This window comes from Notolabrus celidotus, chromosome 12 (assembly GCF_009762535.1).
Source record: "Notolabrus celidotus isolate fNotCel1 chromosome 12, fNotCel1.pri, whole genome shotgun sequence".
Lineage (NCBI taxonomy): Eukaryota > Metazoa > Chordata > Actinopteri > Labriformes > Labridae > Notolabrus > Notolabrus celidotus.
The window spans coordinates 23,209,402-23,229,385 of NC_048283.1; the positions used below are offsets into that span (position 1 = coordinate 23,209,402).

The 19,984-nt window shown below is 40.0% G+C and overlaps 1 long non-coding RNA gene across 1 annotated transcript; it reads right to left on the reverse strand.

Annotated features, from left to right (window-relative positions):
• Positions 1-448: 448 nt before the first annotated feature.
• Positions 449-19,974, reverse strand: LOC117822349. Its single transcript, XR_004633158.1, has 3 exons — positions 19,725-19,974; positions 4,347-4,482; positions 449-574 (listed from the first exon to the last, which is right to left on the reverse strand). It is a non-coding gene; the product is annotated as an uncharacterized LOC117822349 (long non-coding RNA).
• Positions 19,975-19,984: the final 10 nt, after the last annotated feature.

The following is a 19,984-nucleotide window of genomic DNA, read 5'->3' on the forward strand; positions in this document are numbered from 1 at the left end:
AGCCGCAGGATGAGATGCGACACGGAGAGACGGATTACAGAGGAGAGGCGGGAGAAGGTGTAATGGAGGGAGACAGAAGGAATAAAGAGGAAGATGCTGTTACCAGAGTTACTTGTCTTCTCCTGTCCTCTGCTCTTCCCTCTCATTTGTGCAGATTCAAAGGTTTTTGCTGATTTATAATTAGCTGGCCCTGACACTAATTAGGAGCGCTCTGTGCCATGCCGATTCAGATTAGAGTGCACTGAATATTTCCTGTAATGCAGTCACCATGCCAATAAGAGGAGCAGGACTTTGTTAGAGGGTTGCTCTGCTGGCTCATCAAGATGCCATCAGGTGAACCGGAGTGAGGAAGACGAGGAGGAGGAGGAGGAACAGGAACACTCAGGGTATCTTAACATCAATCCATGATCCCTGCTCAAACCTTCACAACACAGATTTTTTTTGCATCTTTAGAATTAGATTATTTTATTTCATGTCTTGGTAAGTTCATTCTGGAGGGGGTCAAAAGATGTTGTGGGTCTATATCTCTGCAGCCTTCAGTCAAACTGTTCCACCCAGACAGCCGCTGTGTCTCCTGGGAAACAGAAAAAAACCCCATCTTATTTCAGAGCAAATCGATATTTACATAAGTACAGATGTGTTTGTTATTATACTTTCATTTGGATTTGCTCCCCAGTCAGGTAGAAGTCATTTTAAAACCTGCAGGAAGTCTAATCTTTGGCTGCAGCCGTGCAAACAGCAGAGTTAAGAGGAGTAAAAATGTAAAATACTTTATAAATTGATCACAAAATCATCGCTCTGTGCCGGGACAATCAGGCCGAGCTCTCCTGGAGCTTTAATGTGTAGGTGTGGACTCAAACCCACAGCTCACATAAAGCAGGTGAAGGTGATAAACAGGCAAATCTTAATGTCCAGTCCAAAGGTAGCATAAAAAATCTGATCCATGCAAACTAACATACAACATGCACAAACCAAAAAACAGGTGGAGCTGAGGCCAAGGAAACCAGCCAAGGAAAGAAGAAGAGGGAGGAAAAAGGGAAACACAGGAACAAGCGTGAGACGTTAAAAGACAAGGAGCTGAATGAAAGGGACGTCGACCAAATTGAAGAAAACAGACAAGAAGCAAACTCAAAACAGGACATGATATGAGCTGTGCAGAGTTAGAGGACTGGTTGCATGAAACAAAAATCTCAGTGGACCCCTTCAGGGAGAGATAAGACCTTTGATACAGGCTCTAATAGGCGTTCCTTGGTGTTTTGAGACAGCCTCAAGTGGACCCTTTAGGAACTGCTGTTTTTTGCATCAGCTTTGTTCTTAAACTGCAGACATTGCTGAAAGCAAAGCCAGGAGGTCGTGCTAGCTGAAGCAGTGAGGTAGAAGTCTGGAGGTCAAACGCAGCCGCTCACCTGTAAACTCAGTGGTTCAGTAAGAAGGCTAAACGCAGGTCAGGGAATGCAGTCCATGCTGTTAACTGCACGCTGCACGATGCTCACATCACAGACACACATGCTGAACAACTACAAACAGCTGCCTCAGGAGAACAGGATGACACCCACGGAGGGGCCGAGGCCAGAGCAAGAAAGAGAGAAAGTAAGTGTTTAGCCGGCCAAAGTGGCGCTCAGCTGGGAGAAAGGCTCTGAAGGACACGGAGATGAGAGCCACGCTGTATTTAGCTGGCAGACGAAACCTGCAGGAGGAGGACGAGAGGAGAGCAGGAAAGGGATTAAAGCGTATCGACCGTCCCGTCCCGTTGCCTCTGTTCACATTTTATGGAGCCGTGTTTAATTCAGGCCTGCGCCGAGAGCAGACAGAGATGAGATACAGACGGAGCTGTGAGTTCTGTTTATCTGTTTGTAGATCAACACAACCACAATGAAGGGCACGAGGTACCTCAGACCGGTTTAAACCAGAGTTGAAATGTTCGACTCAGGAGATTCAGACACAAAGAAAACTGTCTTTTCCTTTAATTTACCTACAATAAGCATGATATTGTATTAAATTTATTATAAATATATTATAAAGGTTATAAAGTCCCAATCAATGCCATGTGAGCTCCATCCTAAAGATTACAACGGAATTAAAAACTTAAAACTACTTTGAAATGTTTAATAAATTAACTGATCAAGTCCATGTGCAGCTCTCAAATGTCTGCTGAATCAGAACTATAGGACTATTGTTGGTGCTAATGCTAATTGTAGCTGCTACTTCATATTTCTTCAACACATCTTTGTTGCGATGACGACATTTCAGGGGACATAAAGATTTTTTGTTCTAAAACTCGAGGATTTTTGTCTCTCTTCTCTGAATACTTGCAGCTCATATTTTGCAAGTTGCAGTCGTGTTCTCCTTGTTTGAAACACTGAAGAACATCCAATCCATTTTTATTCTCTCCCAAGTTGCGGTTACGGTTACGGTTGCAGTTGCAGTCCTGGTTGCGCTTGTTCTTCTTCTCTGTGCTTAAAGACAGATCACATTCTGTGACATTAATACAATATAAGTTCTACTCAAACGAAAGTAGAGGACCCTAAACAAAAAAAAAAGGCAAAACCTAGAAAACTTACTTGCAAGAGTCCAAAAAACTAAATCTTGTGGGAAAAGTCCAACTAAGGAAAATAACAAAAATGCAAAAATCCACCCAAGAAACACTAGAGTTCACAAAAGGAAGACACGGGAGAACGCAGAGGTAAGACTCAACAACCTGACACTGAAGGAAGGAAACAGAAGAGTGCTGCCTCCAAATGGAACTCATAAAGTCATGAAGTTGTGTGAATGAGTGGCTTGGTGTTTAAGTGGTAACACCGCTGCTAGGTGATGGCTACATGAACGTCAAAAGTTAAATCGTTGTCCTCCTCGCTATATAAGTAGAAATGCTAATATGACAATTTCTTTCAGGTGCTGAAATGCCATGCAGAGGAACAAATCAAAAGAGAACAAATTTAACGATCTATTAACACTTGCCATGGCTCCTCTTAGTCCTGTATGTGGCTAACGTTAATCAAACCATTCTGTAATATCTGTGCTCTCACTAATGTTAGCTAATTTCGCTCCTCTGACTAACGACCCGATCAGCTACATAATAATGTAATGTGTTTTAGTGAAACTGGAGTCCATGGGCTCTACCATTTCCGGGGATGTCATCAGACACATCCCAACTCGATGATTTCAGAAAGTTTTGACTCACGATGTTGTGAATACGATAAGATGCAGGTGTTCATGTGGTCATTGCTTGTGACTATGGCCTCATTTGAGACACAGGTGAAACTATTGTCGGTAATCAACATGGAGGGAAACACACAGGGACAGGAAGTAAAACTAAACCAGACACACAGGGAACGAGAACTACAAAATAAAACAGGAAACGATGAACTAAGAAACACGGATAGAAATACACAGACAAGAAAAATAGAAACACACCATATGACACAGAAGGCGAAACCACAAAATAACAACCAAAATATAAAACTTAACTAAAACATCTCAGGGCAAAGCACTCCAGTTATCTGTAGATATTTTAACAGACATATAAACAAACATCTGTAGGATCATTTGCCTGCAGTGCAGCTTACCTGCATTACAGGATAAAGCCATTACAGGTATGTTTCTGTTCTTACATCAGGAATGAAACCTCCCTTTATTCACTTTTTGATAATGTGGATGTTTTACTTTATTCTGTGTACTTTTGTTCCTGCTTCAATTTACTTATACATATATATATATTTATTTATCTCTTTCAGGTGTATTAGGACTGCATGTTGCATTCTGCAGTTTTGATGCAGCTGATTCCTTGGTTAATGAAAGGAACTGAAAAGATAATTTCTTTTTTTTTTCGTGTCTTTAGTTTTTTTACTTTCTAAACTGAGAACTTTACTTTCCATAGTTTTATATATCCGTTATTCCGATTTTCCTCCTCCTTTCCCATACTTCTTCTTTCCACTCTCTTCTTCCATCTAATCACGTTACATAGGGTCCTTCTGGGAGTTTGAATTAGCCACACACTGCTTCAGAAATCCCTTTGACAAGAGCGCAGCATGTCACCCTGTGATTATCCTTTCACGATTATGGCAACCAGGGCTTAATGTTCTCTCAGAATACCCTCTATTGGAAACGTCCACAAATATCTTCAGCTCAGTGCTAATAAAAAAATATGAAACCCTGAAAGGTCTGCTTGATCGCTCTCTGTTTGTCTTTGTGGACATCTCTCTGATAACATTCACCTCGCAACACAGACAGTGTTGTTTTGACGGAGGAGTGAGAACCCCGATCAGTCCTTCACAGATCCCCCTTCTATTGGCACAACAATGGACTCAGCTCCAGACAGCACACAATATCAGTCAGTGACAACAAACCTTTCATGAGGCAGTTGGCAGGCAGCAAATCCTCCAGTCAAATGAAGGTTAGATGCATTGCAGCGCTCTCCAACACCGACTCAACCCGAGCTCCACAGCTGCTCTGGAAAAACAACAGAGGATGCAGAGTACACAGCTGCTGGTCCGGGACAAACACACAAACACGAGAGAGAGAGGGAGACAACAAACACTTCAAGATAGATGGAGGGATGGAATAAAGATGGATAACACATCTACCTCCACCAGTGGCACAAATCTGAAGCCAACTGGTGCATGCTCATTGCACATGTGGAGACATAACTCTGTGCTGCAGGAACAAGTCATTCTTGATGCTGAGTGAGTTCACATTTAGAGACATGAAACCTGCAGGTGTTCTCAGACCTTAGAGCTGACTCATCCTTCAGCCTCTGTGTTTACAAAGCTTCCAGGAAACAAAGAGTTCTCCTGAGGAAGAAAGTCTGAGAACATTCTCAGAATCATGATGTTTCCTGAGAATCTGTCCGTAAAGCTGCACTTGGTCAGACGAATCAGGTGGTTGCAACGACTGCTCGTTTGTGACGGTATTATAATAATAACAACAATAACTTTATTTATATAGCACCTTCAAAAACAAATGTTCACAAAGTGCTTTGACAAACAAAGCGTAATAGCAGAGTAGACAAATTGACAGACAGGAAGGAGAAAATGTGATCAATGCTAAACAAAATGCAACACAGGAGGTTAAGGGAATACACGTCAATTAAACAGTATGGAGTGGTGTGACAATGGACCAGTAAATCATTGTTGAGAGGTTTTTCAGGGTAAACAGATAAAAATAAATAAATAAATAAATAAAAATGGAGAAGCAAATAAAAGCATTAAAAGGGCAATAAAAGGGGTTTTCAGAGTTATTAACGACATCACATCGGGAAAATTAGAAAAAGTGCAAAGGATGAATTAGGAACATTAAAATAATAAAAGAAAAATAATAATAATAAATTAAAACAATCTAATAAAATAATCTAATAAAATATAAGACAGTGAATTAGTTGGATAAAAACTTAAATTAATAATAAAATAGAAGTAAAAGTGGTTAGAAAGATAAAGTCACATAAAAGCAAGTCTGTAAAAATGGGTTTTAAGAAGAGATTTAAAAGATGTCACTGACTCTGCGTGCCTTATCTCCTTGGGGAGGTCGTTCTAAAGTCGAGGGGCTCTGACGGAGAAAGCACGATCCCCTTTGGATTTGAGCCTCGACTTTGGAACGACCAAAGATGCTCCATCCAAGGATCTAAGGCCGTGAGATGGCTTATAATTTGTTAGCATTTCTGCGATGTATCCCGGGGCGAGACCCATACGTATTGTCCCAAACAAACACTAACGAAGAAGAAGTCGGAGTAACACCATTTTTTTGCATACTTGGATTTCCTTGCACTAGAAAGCTGTACGGCTACTTGTCTCTTACTTACTTACTGATAAAAAAAAACAAGCTGTTCCGCCTAGTGCGCCCCCTCTGCAGGCCGACAGAGTTCACTCGTCTTAGCTAGAGTCGCTGCTGCTGAATTTGTATCATTTCTATGGGTGGATGTTTGTTTACCACTTTACTTAATTTACCCCAAGCTTCTGTTTTTGGAATTAAATCAGGTTTGGTAATCTGTTCCAACATGCTGAGCTGGGGTGCCAGTTTGGCCTGGAGGTTGAGTCATGCACCCTATGTACAGAGTCCTTTAGTGCAGGCGTTCTCAAAGAGACACAAATGGTGGGGTCGTGAGATGTCTTCAAGAATGTTTTTCTTTCTAAGTTATCAAAAAATAGTACATTTTACCCATTATAGTAAAAAATATTGACAAAAATAGTAGCTAAGCTTGAATAAAACCTTGAAAATAGAAAATGTAATGAGTTTTCTGCCTTTCTTTTTGCCAGATGACTCCTAAGTTTAGGGTTAGTGAACAGTTAATTATCAAAAACATCAGTTGCAGTAGGTTAATTCATAACGGCACAGGAAACACAGACACATGCTCATATATGTAGGCTCATTTTCTGCAGACCAGCTAATTTAAGCCACATCAAATCAGTTTGAGGAACAGTGGGGGTCGCAAGACTTCGGCACCCATATATTTTGGGGCTTGTGGGCTGAAAAGATTGGGAACCCCTGCTTTAGTGTGCAGCCTGGGTTGCAGCACCTTTCCTGAAAGTCACACCCCACTATCTCTCCCAGTTTCTATCCTCTGTCCTATCCTTTCAGAATAAAAGCATGAAGCTTTAAATATGTAACTGTAGATTGTAGACTTTCTGAAGCTGCAGGATGTGTCTCTTTGTGGAACATTTCGATGTCCTCTGAAGACCCAGAAACATCAGCTTAAGTTTAACTACAGCTTGTGTTTATGTGCACCATGCAGCAGGTTTCAGTTTATGGAGGGTTTGAAGGGGCCTCTTTGACTCTGTACACTCCTCACCCTGCTCACTCTGTATCACTCTTGTCACTTAAAATTCCCCCCACATCTCCTCCCTCTCTGCCAGCTCAACCAATCGCCGCCCTGCTCAGATGAACCGCCAACAGAACTGTAAATTGGTTCATTTTCCACTCCCTTAAACATTTATGATGCTGGAATTGGTCATTGGGAGGACTATATTGTTTTCTAAGTGAGTAATACTTGCAGCAGGTAAAAGCTAACAGTCCCATGGGTGTGCATTTCCATGTTTTAACGTCAGGGGTGGGAGTTTAGGGCACTTATACAGCCTGTGCTTCTAGTTTTATAAAAGTTTCAGCAAAGACAAAAATCTTAGCCTCTTAAATGTCCTAAAAGTATTAAACATATGGTTAAAACCGCATCTAAGGTAAGGAGATTAACTCTTCTCATGTAAGATTTGAATTATGGTAACACCAAAATACTGTTTAAATGAATTCTTTCAAATGTAATCCAGTTTAACTTTATATTTCTCCGGCCTCTGAAACATGAGAAGCAGTATTTATTTCCTGGAAAACTGAAATATTATGGGTTTTCTGGGAGGAGTGTGGTTTCACAGTGATAGCTGCAGGGAGAAATGCCAGTCGTCTATCTAATTGGCGGGGGGATTTTGTTTATGCAGATGGAGACTCACTGTGACAACTGATGCATGACAGTAGTTGCACAAAACATTATTTATCTCAAATAAATTTAGTCTTGTGTTCAGTCACTCATTCTACAAATGGCTCAAATTGCAAGAAGAACGTGCATTTCTGAGGGACGATAATGTGCTGAAATTGATATTTTGTGTTTAACAGATGCTGTTTTTTCTTCTCTCATAACACCTAAAGCGTCTTATTTCATGCAGACTATTAAAACCAATGTGAGCTTCTCACGGCTGCATACCAGCCTGTTTGGCCTTTTAGAGAAACAAACCTTTGGTGGAGAAAATTTGATCCAATCCAATCACCAAGTTTTGGCAGAAGTCGTGAGTTTATTTAATGAATTAGATCCCCATGTAGACTCAAACCGCCCTCTATTTGTTCCCAAAGTCCATATTAGAAACTGTTGATTCAATGTTATTCTTATTTAGAAATAAACTATTGATCAGAATTAAAGGAACAGTTTGTGTAATTCAGAGTGCTCACATAGTCATTATCAACCCGTATGGAACCTGGATTGTTACTTCACACAGTTACTCTCTGCCGACTTAGCCATAATTATGTTCATACTATCAGAGGTGAGGCGCATATAAATGGAAACCTCTGAGAAGGGTTCTGGTCTCTGTCTGTAGTCTGAGTAGCATCAACCAATCAGGTGTCAGCAGGCTTTGGTGTTAGCAGGAAAACAGTCTGTATGGAGAGCAACAGCGGGTGTTCTAGAATTCTAGAATTCTGACATCAAAGACAGAATTCTAGAATTCTGTCTTTAATGTCAGAATTCAGAGAAAAAACATTCAGTGAAGGTCAGACCTAAAAAAACATCAGTGTCTCTAATCAGTTTCTGTTTCAGATTCATACCACTGAAGGAAGCCTCTGTGGTACGCACTGTTTACAGTGAAACTGAGACCAACCACAAACAGATGAACGGGGGCTCCTCTGGGGGATGTAATCAATCAGGAAATGACAGACTTTAGTTTGCAGACATTCTCATTCAATCTTGATAAGCAGTCACCTCTCGAGAAAGGAAACACAGACCTGGCTTGAACTCATTTATCATTAACTTCTGGCGATGCTGGAAATATTGAGAAGTTGACCATTGTTCCCAGAGGCATATAGAGTCATCAGACGATAAGACTGAGGAAACATTTAATGTTCAGGGATCAATAAAGTCAGTAAGACTCAGGGGAGGATAAATGTTGGGATATGATTTCACAGCAATTCATTCCACAGTTACTGAGGTATTAAAGTCTGGTTTATGGATCACATAATGACGCACGCTATAGTGTAAAATTAATATCCTGCAGATTAAATGAAAGAGAAACTCAAAGTGCTTCATTTTGGCCTCCTCAGTTTCATGTTCTGGTGAATTTTCATGTTGAATCTTGATATTTTAATCTTTGTAAATTACAGTTTTATTGCAATGACTCTGATATTGCTCAGATTGTGCACTCTGTCTGAATCCCAGTTTATCAGTCAGTGTGGTGTTGGTGCAGCAGCCTGCAGCTGATAGTGTGACTGCTCTCTCTGTGGAAGGTGATGGAGTATGTCGTACCTGCGACACGCCAAAGAAAGCAATTGTGCCCACTGATGGATGAAGTTTCCCGGTGCAGCTGTGTCTGCTGCTCGCTGCTTTAAATCAATCTGTTCGTTTAGTCTCTGTCAAATTGATTATCTGAAAAACGCAAACAGGTTCCTCCTGAGCTGTATATTACTATTAAATCACAAATCACGAGCACAGCCACGTCTAGGTGCTAACTCTACTCTCATCCTGAGGCATTCTGGATAAATATGCAAGATAAACCGTCACGAAGATAAGAAAGGATAAAACATGTGATGTCAGGCTTTTTGTCAGAGCTTTAAATCAATTACATTTAAGGTGATTTTAAACCTTTTTTGTCCTTTATCAGGATGTCCATTAAAAGTGAGCAGAGACACAAACAGAGCACAGCTGCAGGACACCAAGGTCATCACGTCCTGTGTGTTTCTTCAGGGGTTTTAGGCTTTCAGACTTGTTATTCATGGCTGGAGACAAATTGTAATCATTGCATCGTGCTGAATGTTTTGCGAGGTCTTCATCTCCTGTTATTCTGTTCACTCAGATTTAAATTGATTATTAGTATTTATTTCAAATTCTCCTGGTCTGCAAAGAGAAAATGTAATCACACTTATCAAAATGATGGTTTTGGTGTGAGGAACAGATCATATAGAAATGTTTGTCATGAACAAATACTAAGGTTTTGTACGTAAAGTGCAGGAATTCACTATGCAAACCTGGAGGGCCGAAGCATTAAGACATTTTAATCTCACGTGTTTTAATTTTTTTTTTTAACTTCAGTTAACTTGTCAAAGCCTCATTTTAAAATAAATAAATAAAATGTTTCTTAAACGAAATTGTAATTTCTGTTGGCAAACTCTAGTGTTGAAAACATAGGCTGTATAATAAATTGACATATAGTCTCTGTGATGACAAGCAGAGTTTTGAAGCCTATAGTCGGTGGTCGCCATTTTGGAAATGCTGACTCAACCTAACTTCTGTCGAGCTAGTGTGAGGTAAAGAGACAGCTTTTAGCCTCCTCGCTAACATCTACAGTGTGCCTGCCTGTCAGTCAAGTCTGCCCTTATTTGGGCAGAACTCGTAAGTTTAATATCTTCAAAATGAACAAGTTCTAAAAAAGTTTACCCGCGTACAGTGTCTGCTAAAAGTTCAAAAAGTTCAAAGCCTTCTTTATTGTCAAATAACGTGCAGTATGCACTAGACATACTGAGGATTTGATATTACGTTTCTCTCTCAGACCCTAGCAATGACAACAACAGATAAACATAGGAAAGCTAGAAAAAGATAAGAAGTAAGCTAATAAAAATAATAAAATACAGTTTAAAACACTGCAAAAACTTTGCTATAGTGCTATTTAAAATCAAAGTGAGTGTGTGCGTTTCAGTCCTGAGGATGACAGACCTCAGCGTTGATACAGAATTGAGCTATTAAGACATAAACTGGCCTCATTTCTCAAGAATGGAGGTTGCCACTGGTTGAAAAAACAAATACTGAAGTGCAAATCTTCAGTTTCTTCACATGCGCTTTACTTCATCAATATAAGGTGCATTGTGTTCAATGTTTTGTTTTGGATTGTGCAGGAAAATAACATTTTTTTAAAACATGGACTAGAGCCTGGATTATCAAACTTTCTGATTGTGTTAATTTCTGCATCCCCTGTCCCCTGTACATGTTTTCGCTTCTCTGATCTCATCTTGAACATCTCAAAATGTTTTTTTCTCTGACATAAATCCTCATCCTGCTTCATTTTAAAAGCCAAACACTCATTGAGACTACTTCCTGCTGAAGATGTAAAGAAAGGCTGTTTTTTAAGCGTGTTCACAGTCCTCTGGTCTGTCACCTACCTCCTTACAGTGTATTCAGGCATTAACAATATGGAAATAGTCTTGTTACTGGTTTTCTTGTTTTCTTTTGTACCCACAAAGATGCTTCAGTATAAATTTCAGTCAGTTAAAACTCTTCACAGTGGTTTAAATTCATAAAAATGAACAGCAATCAGTTCTTATAAAACTCTCTGTCTTAAAAAGCAGACGTTACAGACCCTGTGTGAGCCTCGACTACACCTGAATGTTAAAAACATCTTCAAATCAACAAGCCTTCAGCTTCGTTTATCTCTCAGTACTCTGAATGTGATGTTTTTATATTTCATCTTCCACTTAAGAAGACTGCAGATATGATTTCTCTTATTGAAACGTCCATCATTGAAGAGCGAGCTAAATTAAGAAAGCCTTTATCATCCTCAGAGTCTTCCATGGAGCTGACTGTGCTCCTCTCTCTCTCACAAAGCTGCAGCTCTCTCAGTCCTACCGCATCGCCTCTCTTTTTATTTTACTGTACTGATCGTCACATTAAGTTCTATCTAAAATTGATTTTTCAATATTTTAAACTATCCCTCGGTCTAATCAATTGAGCCCACGGAGAATTCAATTTGGAACCTAAAAGCCAGGAGAGAAAAAAAGTCATCTTTCTTCAGAGAGAGAAAGTGAATAATTCAGAGCCATTTCTTTTGAACAGCCTGCCAACAAATTACCTGGAGTCCAGGCACACACACACACACACATACACTCACATACACACACCGCCAACACACACACATAGACCTCACGTATGCACTCTGCAATCTAACATAATACACAAGCGCACACACACACCCAGAGATGGATATACACTTTTATGTAACTCCAACACACACAGACACACACACACACACATATACACAAACACACATACACACATACACACACACACACACACACACACACACACACACACACACACACACACACACACACATACACACACACACACACACACACACACACACACGCTGAATGCATCTACCTCTCACATAACTACCTTTTCCTTTCACGTGATACGTTTCATCTTTACCTGCATGTAGTCTCACTTTAAGGGCCATGTCGTACACTTTTCATTTTGACGTCCAGCACCCTCATTTGAATAGCAAGTAAAGGTTTATCCACCCGAGTGCCTCTGTGTGTATGTTGGTCAGCTGTGTTTTCTCTGACACAGTGACCCTGAGTGTTTCTTTGGTGCAGAGGGCTCAGAGACCTGAGTGTTTCTTCCCTCCTTAAATCATGATCACTATCTCCTCATACACCTGCTTCGCATCAGCCCTGCACAGGCCCAAAACATCACCAAGCTATCCAATAACGCTCTCTCAAATGTATGCATAAAACAGACACTCACACACAATCCCCAACATAACTCTCAGTACCTCTAACCATGGTGCCCCAGATATTAATAAAGAAAGAACTATCCAGACCTATCCAGGGTTATCATTAGATCCTGTCCAATACTGTTTTGCTGCTGTGTCTTGTGCCTAGATGTACACACATCTGTTACTTTGGACAGTCACTAATCTGGATTGTTTCAGTAAATAACATCCATCCATGCTTCAACATAACTCATGCAGTGACTGGTGTGTGTTTTCTGTGTTTTTAGGTACAATAGAGGAGATAAGTTGAATGTACCTGCTCGAGCCCCGTCGATTTAAGTAGAGAGACTGAAATACACCACCTAATAGCAACATGTCGGCCTGTAGGTGCACCTGGCTTGATACTTTGATTGGTTTGACACATGTTACGCTCAAAACACACCTTTGAATAGTCAAGTGACTTAATCCAAACTTGTTGGTCCCTGTACCTCACTTCGTGCCCAGATATGCTCAGTTTAAATAGCATTAAACAGTTGGACAGTCCCTAATTCACTTTGCACCATGTGCTCTAGACCAGGGGTTCTCAACTGGTCTGGCTTCGGAACCCACCATCACCCCTTAGTGATAAGCCGCGACCCAAATCAAGGAACATTTTTCAATTTATCAAATTGATTTAATATAAAGAAAGTGCAATTTGAACCTGAGATACAGAATATCAGATTATGCCAACACACAAAATAAACAAGTGTACTGGTAAACCCAAAACGACCAGCAAGTGGCGATGCTAGAAAAATTATGCCCTTTCACATTCTTTTAGCTGCATTTTAATGTAAATCAAAAAGTGCATATTAGGAACACAAGGTTTCAAGAATATTATGCACAAACATAAAACAATTAAGTCTAACTAATGAGACCTAGTTTCAAAGAGATTCAAAAATATGTAGTTTTGGCATAACATAACATGTTAGAACAAAAATTATGCTATTGAAAGAGAGAAGAGTGTTTTGTTTCCAAATGCTGCTTTAATTTTGACGGCTTCATACTTACTACTCACTTGCCAACACCTCGGTGCACACAACACACTGAGGATTTTGTCGTCCTTTTTTATCAATATAATATAGTCCATATTTAATGTAGTTGCTGTATTATTTGCGTTTAGCCATGCTTATTTCCCATAAGAAAAAAAATGACTTTGATTGTCTTCTTCTACACTGTAAAAAGCATGGTGTCACAATTTTTATTTACTTTTTTTTCCCCAGCCGAAGGCCCCTGACCCACTCAAAACGAGTCCGCAACCCACTTTTGGGTCGCGACCCACCAGTTGAGAAACACTGCTCTAGACCATGCATTTTAGGTTGTTTGAATAAGGCCCGAAGATATTCTTCTTTAACTTCACACATTTCAATCATCATCAGCGAACCCAATTATAAAGTCAGGTCTTTTTCCTGAGATATGTACAATTTATTGCATACATTATTGCACGGATAAACTGAAGAGGGGAACTGTAAATAAAGCAAAGTCTCTACCTCTGAAAAAAAAACAGCAGGGTGAAGGCTATGTTTGAATATTAACCTTTAAAGACAAGAGATTATGAGCAAATTAACCCAAACAACACGAGAAAGAAATAAAACGCTGCAGAGCGGAAACACAGAAAAGAGAAAATAAATGAGTAAATAATGGCAATAAAAAATAGATAAAATCAATCAAAGAAGTAGAAGTAATAAATACAAATAAAGGCCACATAACAGATAAAGGAGATAATACAATAAAGGCGAATAACAGTCAAAAAGGCGATGAAAAATAAACACAAGCATTAAAACGAATAAGCAGAATAATGTCATTATAAGAGGAAAGGCTGTAAATATCAGAAAATCTCTTTTTAATTAACAGATATTAAAACTTGATTAATAGCCAACACAAGTTGTTTTAATTATCCTCAGCTTATTTCTCTCTCAACAGGAGCATGAGGATCATCCACATGAAGAATGATCACTGTAACCATCACAATAACATTCATACTGTGAGAATCTACTCTGTTAAATGTTTCGGCAGCTTAGAAAGGGATATAAGTGGCCGGCATGGACTGTATGTTAAAATGTGACTGTGAAGCCAAAATATTTAGAGCTCCCCCTGCTGACTCATTGCAGTATAGGTCATAAACCCCTCCTCCATCATGTAAACAGAAGGGGCAGAGGTCAAACTATAATACAGGTCAAATAAATGTTTGTCAGACATGGTTTCTGTCATTATAGTTAAGTCTTATAATGCTGATTTATGTCACAGTGCTTTCAGTTAAACCATAGACTGTATAAAATATGGACGTAGTATCCATGACATCACCCATCTGTTTATGAACGCTGTTTTGAAGCCAATCGGCAGAGGCAGAGGCAGCCATATTGCTTCTGTTGAGCCACTGTGACTTAAAGAGGCGGGCTTTGAGCCTCCTAGCCAACAGCTACAGTGTTCCCACAGGCAGCTGTGCCTCTCATTGGAAGACTAGTAATCTCAATATCTTCGAAATTGCCGCGTCAGAAAAAAATTCACGCCCCTCACAGTGAGAGGACATCAAGAAATTAGCTATCCAGACTACACTCGTCTTTTGTACCATGCTGTAAACATGTTTATTTCTGCTGTAAAGATCGCCTTTTTCCCATTCATGTGTATGTGACTTCCAGTACTTCCGGAGCCAGCCTCAAGCAGATCCTCGATGAACTGCAGCTTTTATCCTGCTGATGGTTTATAAAGCACTGAATGGTTTAGGCCCAAAATACGTTGCTGATCTGCTACTACTTTATGAACCACCTCGACCTCTGAGCTCATCAGGTACTGGTCTGCTTTCAGTCCCAAGAGTCAGAACGAAACATGGTGAAGCAGCGTTTAGTCATTATGCACCACATGTCTGGAACACACTCCCTGAAAGCTGTAGGTCTGCTCCAACTCTCACCTCTTTTAAAGACTAAGACCTTTTTATATGCCACTGCCTTCCTATCTTAGCTCATTTTAACTCACTTTAAATGCAAATTTTCTTAATTTTCATTTTCTTTTCTTTTTTATTATATTTGTCATTTTAATTGTGCTCTTTTATGCTTGTCTGAATGTTTCCAATGCTTTTAATGTTTAAATGTAAAGCACATTGAGTTTCCCTTGTGTATGAAATGCACCATACAAATAAAGTTGCCTTGCCTTGCCTTGCCTTGCCTTGCCTTGCCTTGCCTTGCCTTGCCTTGCCATGCCTTGCCATGCCATGCCATGCCATGCCATGCCTATGTTCACACAGGTAGTGCAATCATTTTCTTGTTGTTGAAGAATAACACTACTTACTCATGCACAAAAGAAAAAAGTTTTTGAGGTGCAGGGCCACTAGCAAGGCAAGTGTAAATCCCAAGGTTTGCAATTCAGTATGAGTGGAACACGCGATGTGAGAAGGAGGATGTAGTTGGAGGCCTGAAATAAATCACAGCCTGTACTGCATGTCAAACATGTGGCAAGAGACATAAAACACTCTTACGCTCCAACAAAGTACAGTCATGAACTCACTACTCCATACACAAAAGATTCAATATGTCATGCTTTCACACACACACACGGCCATAAATAGACGGTGTACACACTGCACTGGTTTTACAAAGAGTTGTTGCGAGTGTGTGGCAGACTGGCTGCAGTTTTCAGGGCGGTGAGTTATTAAGATGTATGTGACGCCAGCTGCACCGTGGGAGAAGGTCTTCACCACGGAGCTCACTTCAAAATGTGAATAATTAGGATGGATTTCCGCCTCGAGGGAGAAGCCGAAAGCAGCATCCTGGAAGCACATTAGCAGGGTGCTGAGCAGCCCTGTGACAAAAACAAATGGCCCCCACGTGCCACAGGAGATACCGAGGAGCTCCTTTATTGTTTCTGTTGAGAGGCAGAAGTGCTTCTCAGTTAGGCTCTGTCGCACTGAGTCTCCTTTGACTCGCCCACACACACTGGCACTAAGTCAGCCTGGAAGAATACACTCCATGGACTATCCTGGAAAATAACACAACTTTACATTTAGCTTGTGTCATTATTTGAATTCTGCTCTGATAGCTGTACGGCATTTACCGGTTCTCGACACGAGGACAGATGTTTGGTGTTCTGCTTCAGAGATGACTTCAGATGACACACTTTATGTTCTTGTCAGGTTCAAACAGGTACTTTGCTCACCTGAATGTTTGATTATAATACTGATAACATTACCTCACCCTGAGTTCTCTCCACTTCTGTTTCTACTCGTCGTAATAAGACCGTTAAACGAGAATCCCCAGCTCTGCTCTGAATCTGGTCATTATTTTCACAGAGAAGTTGTTGTGCTGTTTTCTGCAACCTTGCAAAAACTGGTTGCACAGACTGTGCTTATTGTCTGCCACACACACCAGGTTGGAATTACTGTACTGTTATTTTTGACATCCATTTAGTTGAATTGATGGATTCTCTGCCTGTCTCCATCCTGCACTGGATCTCATGCATCCATGCTTGGACTGAAACCAAGCGGCAAACTCCGATCTCAAACGATGAAGCCAATGCGGAAGTGCTATAAACTGCAATACATCGAGAATCCGCTTGAGGCTGGCTGCAGAAACACCGGAAACTACATAGATATGAATGGGAAAAAGACGATCTTTGCAGCATTAATAAACATGTTTACAGCCTGGTTCAAAAAACGGCTTGGCCCTATGAAGCTAATCTCTCTAATGGCACACACTGTACGGGAGTGAATTTTTTTCTAACGTGACGGTTCAGAAGATATTAGGATTACGAGTTTTGCCCAAATAAGGACATGACTGACGTGACTCCCGGTCGGAAACACACAGCCATTGGCTAAGAGGCTCACACTACGTCACACTCTGCCTGGTTGAGTTCCGCATTACCAATATGGCTGCCGCCGTCGATTTGCTTCAAAACAGCTCTCAGGAACAGATGGATGACGTCACGGATACTACGTCCATATTTTATACAGTCTATGACTGAAACCAATTTAAGGCGAATTAGTCACAGCGACCTTTGACCCTCAGTATCCATGCTTACAGAGGATGGATACTGATGGTGCAGAGGGAATCATTGAACTGTGGCTTTTGCAGACTAAAATAAAGTATCATAATAATAAACATGTTAAGGATAGATGATTCCTCTGAAAGTGTTTTAACACAGATTAGGTTGATGTTTCTCTGATGTCAGTTTGGTGAGTTGGTGTTGCAGATTTTTTAATAATGCTGTTTACATGAGATCTGTTTGCCTCACATATCTGGTGGTTTTCGAAGCAGTTTGGTTCATGTTACTTTGTCTTTGCCCGTGGTAATGTCATCCACAGAACGCTCACTCGTAATGTGGTTTATGTTGGACGGAGCAGTATAAGGGCTGACAAGTCAAACATGAGAAATTCACATGAATAAAACTCAAACTGATGCATTGTGTTGTACAAGCCCTGCCCTGCAGCGCGGTCCCAGGCTGGGTTTTTTATATTTGTTGTGAACATGTGTGTGTGTGTGTGTGCGTGTGTGTGTGCATTGTGTGTGTGCATTGTGTGTGTGTGTGTGTGTGTGTGTGTGTGTGTGTGTTTGGGAGAGAGAGAGACAGTGAGTGAATCATTCCCTCACTCCCATTTTTCTCTAAAGCTCTCTTGTGGCGTAGCCAGAGTTCAGTGGACACCACTCATGCATACACTGCGTAGAGTATTGTTGTGTGTTTGTGTGTGTGTGTGTGGGCCTGGCCAAGAGGACAAAACACACAGAGGAATAAAGCAAAGGGAATTCAGAGGAGACACCTTCAAAGGTTAAAGGTACAGCGTGATACAAAGTGAAATATGAATTTCAAAGAGGTTCTCTGATGGAAACGCGTGACAAGCGTGTGTAAAATAACATTAAATCATACAAGGAGAACAAACCTCCTTTTTTTGCATTTAACAATATAAAACATTGTGTAGACTATAAATATGACAGAACAACTACATATGTTGTGGTTTCTGTAATTAAAGATTTGCAGTCTGAGTTATATCGATCATTCATATTAGCTGAAAAATAAAACTATGTATGGAGAGCAAAAGCAGGAGGAACACAATCCAGCGTAATGACACCCCGCCTCTCATGGCTGTTAATGTGAGGAGGATTTATTTTGCTCTATAAACGGATATATGCATGAAGAGCAGCTAACAATCTGTTGTAGATCAAACATTTACACTGAAACACAAAACTGCTTGATGCTTTGTCACTAAAGACAATCAGCGTTTAGATTTCCTGACTTCCTGGAACGCACCAGAAATTATGGATCCTACCTCCATTGAAACAAAAAGTGTGGGGAGAGAGAAAGGGTGAATAAATAATGCTATCGTACTTTTTTGAAATATCTAGTTACATTTAATTAAATGTATACCAAAATAATAAAGAAATTTGTTTGTGTTTGTTACGTTTCCTCTCACCATTCCTCCTCTACTCTGATAACCAGTGCACACAGAGCTGCAGGAGCCTCATTGGTCAACACAGCTGTCAGTCATGGACTTAATATGACAGATGGTTTGGGCTACTGATTATTTTTAAGCCCTACCTTTTTTCTCTCAGAATTCTGCCTTAAAGACCAAAGACAACGTTCTAGAATTTTGCCTTTAAGACCAAAAACAACATTCTAGAATGATGTCTTTAAGACCAAAGACAACTTTCTAGAATTCAGCCTTTGAGATCAAAGACAACATTCTAAAATTCTGCATTTGAGATCAAGGACAACATTCTAGAATTCAGCCTTTAAGATCAAAGACAACATTCTAGAATTCAGCCTTTAAGATCAAAGACAACATTCTAGAATTCTGTATTTAAGATGAAGGACACCATTTTAGAATTCTGCCTTTAAGATCAAAGACAACATTCTAGAATTCTGCCTTTAAGATCAAAGACATTTGTAGAGAAAGCTGAATCTGACCTTTAGACACGGCCATCATGACTATGTAAACGAACATAAAGCTGACAATGCTTGATTTATTGCATCAATCACAACTCCATACATTTTAACAATGCGCTACTAAAACATTATTTTAGACATACATTTTATTTACTCAGAGTCATTTAGGTTTACTTGAGGTCTTGACTTATTTAACTTGCTGTATCAGTGTTGCAAACTTGGTTTTCAGATTAAAGTGGATAATTGAAGTTCATTATCTGTAGTTTTCTTGTGTCAACAGGTAACTTTCTGTCAGTTTGGATAACAAAATAGAAGCCTGGTTACTTTGGAAAGAAACACAACGTGATTTTTTTCCATCACCCAATCCTATGAGGTAAGTTAAGACTATTTTTATGTTTGTTTGTGCTTTAAAATGCAAGTTATGAGTTAATAAATTGTATGCATGCGTGTCCACGTAGGGCTTCCGTAACTGTCAGGTAAGGTTTTTGTACTTGCTTCTAAAAATACATCTATAAAAATATATATAAAACACTAAGATTAGACAAGAAAATAAACATACATTTATGTGACATGACCGAGTTTTTTTTCTGTTACGTGTATTCGGGGATTGTGCACCGACAGCAGGGGAAAAGTTTCGATTCTTATAAAACTCACCGTTCAGCAGTAGAGCTCGTTTTGGTTACCGGGCCACCCTGACACACGGGTGGAGCCAGCCTTCTTGTGGTTCGTTTGAAAACGCCCCGTTGAAACTCCACAACTCCTCAACAAAGCAGCACACTGGGACACTGGGTTTTGATGAAGACTATCATATCTATTTAGCAGAGGTGTACCTCATTTTTAATCCATTAGAACTCCGCAAACACTGGTTTCGGCAAACGCTGACATTATTGTAAGCTAACCCTATGTGACGTAAC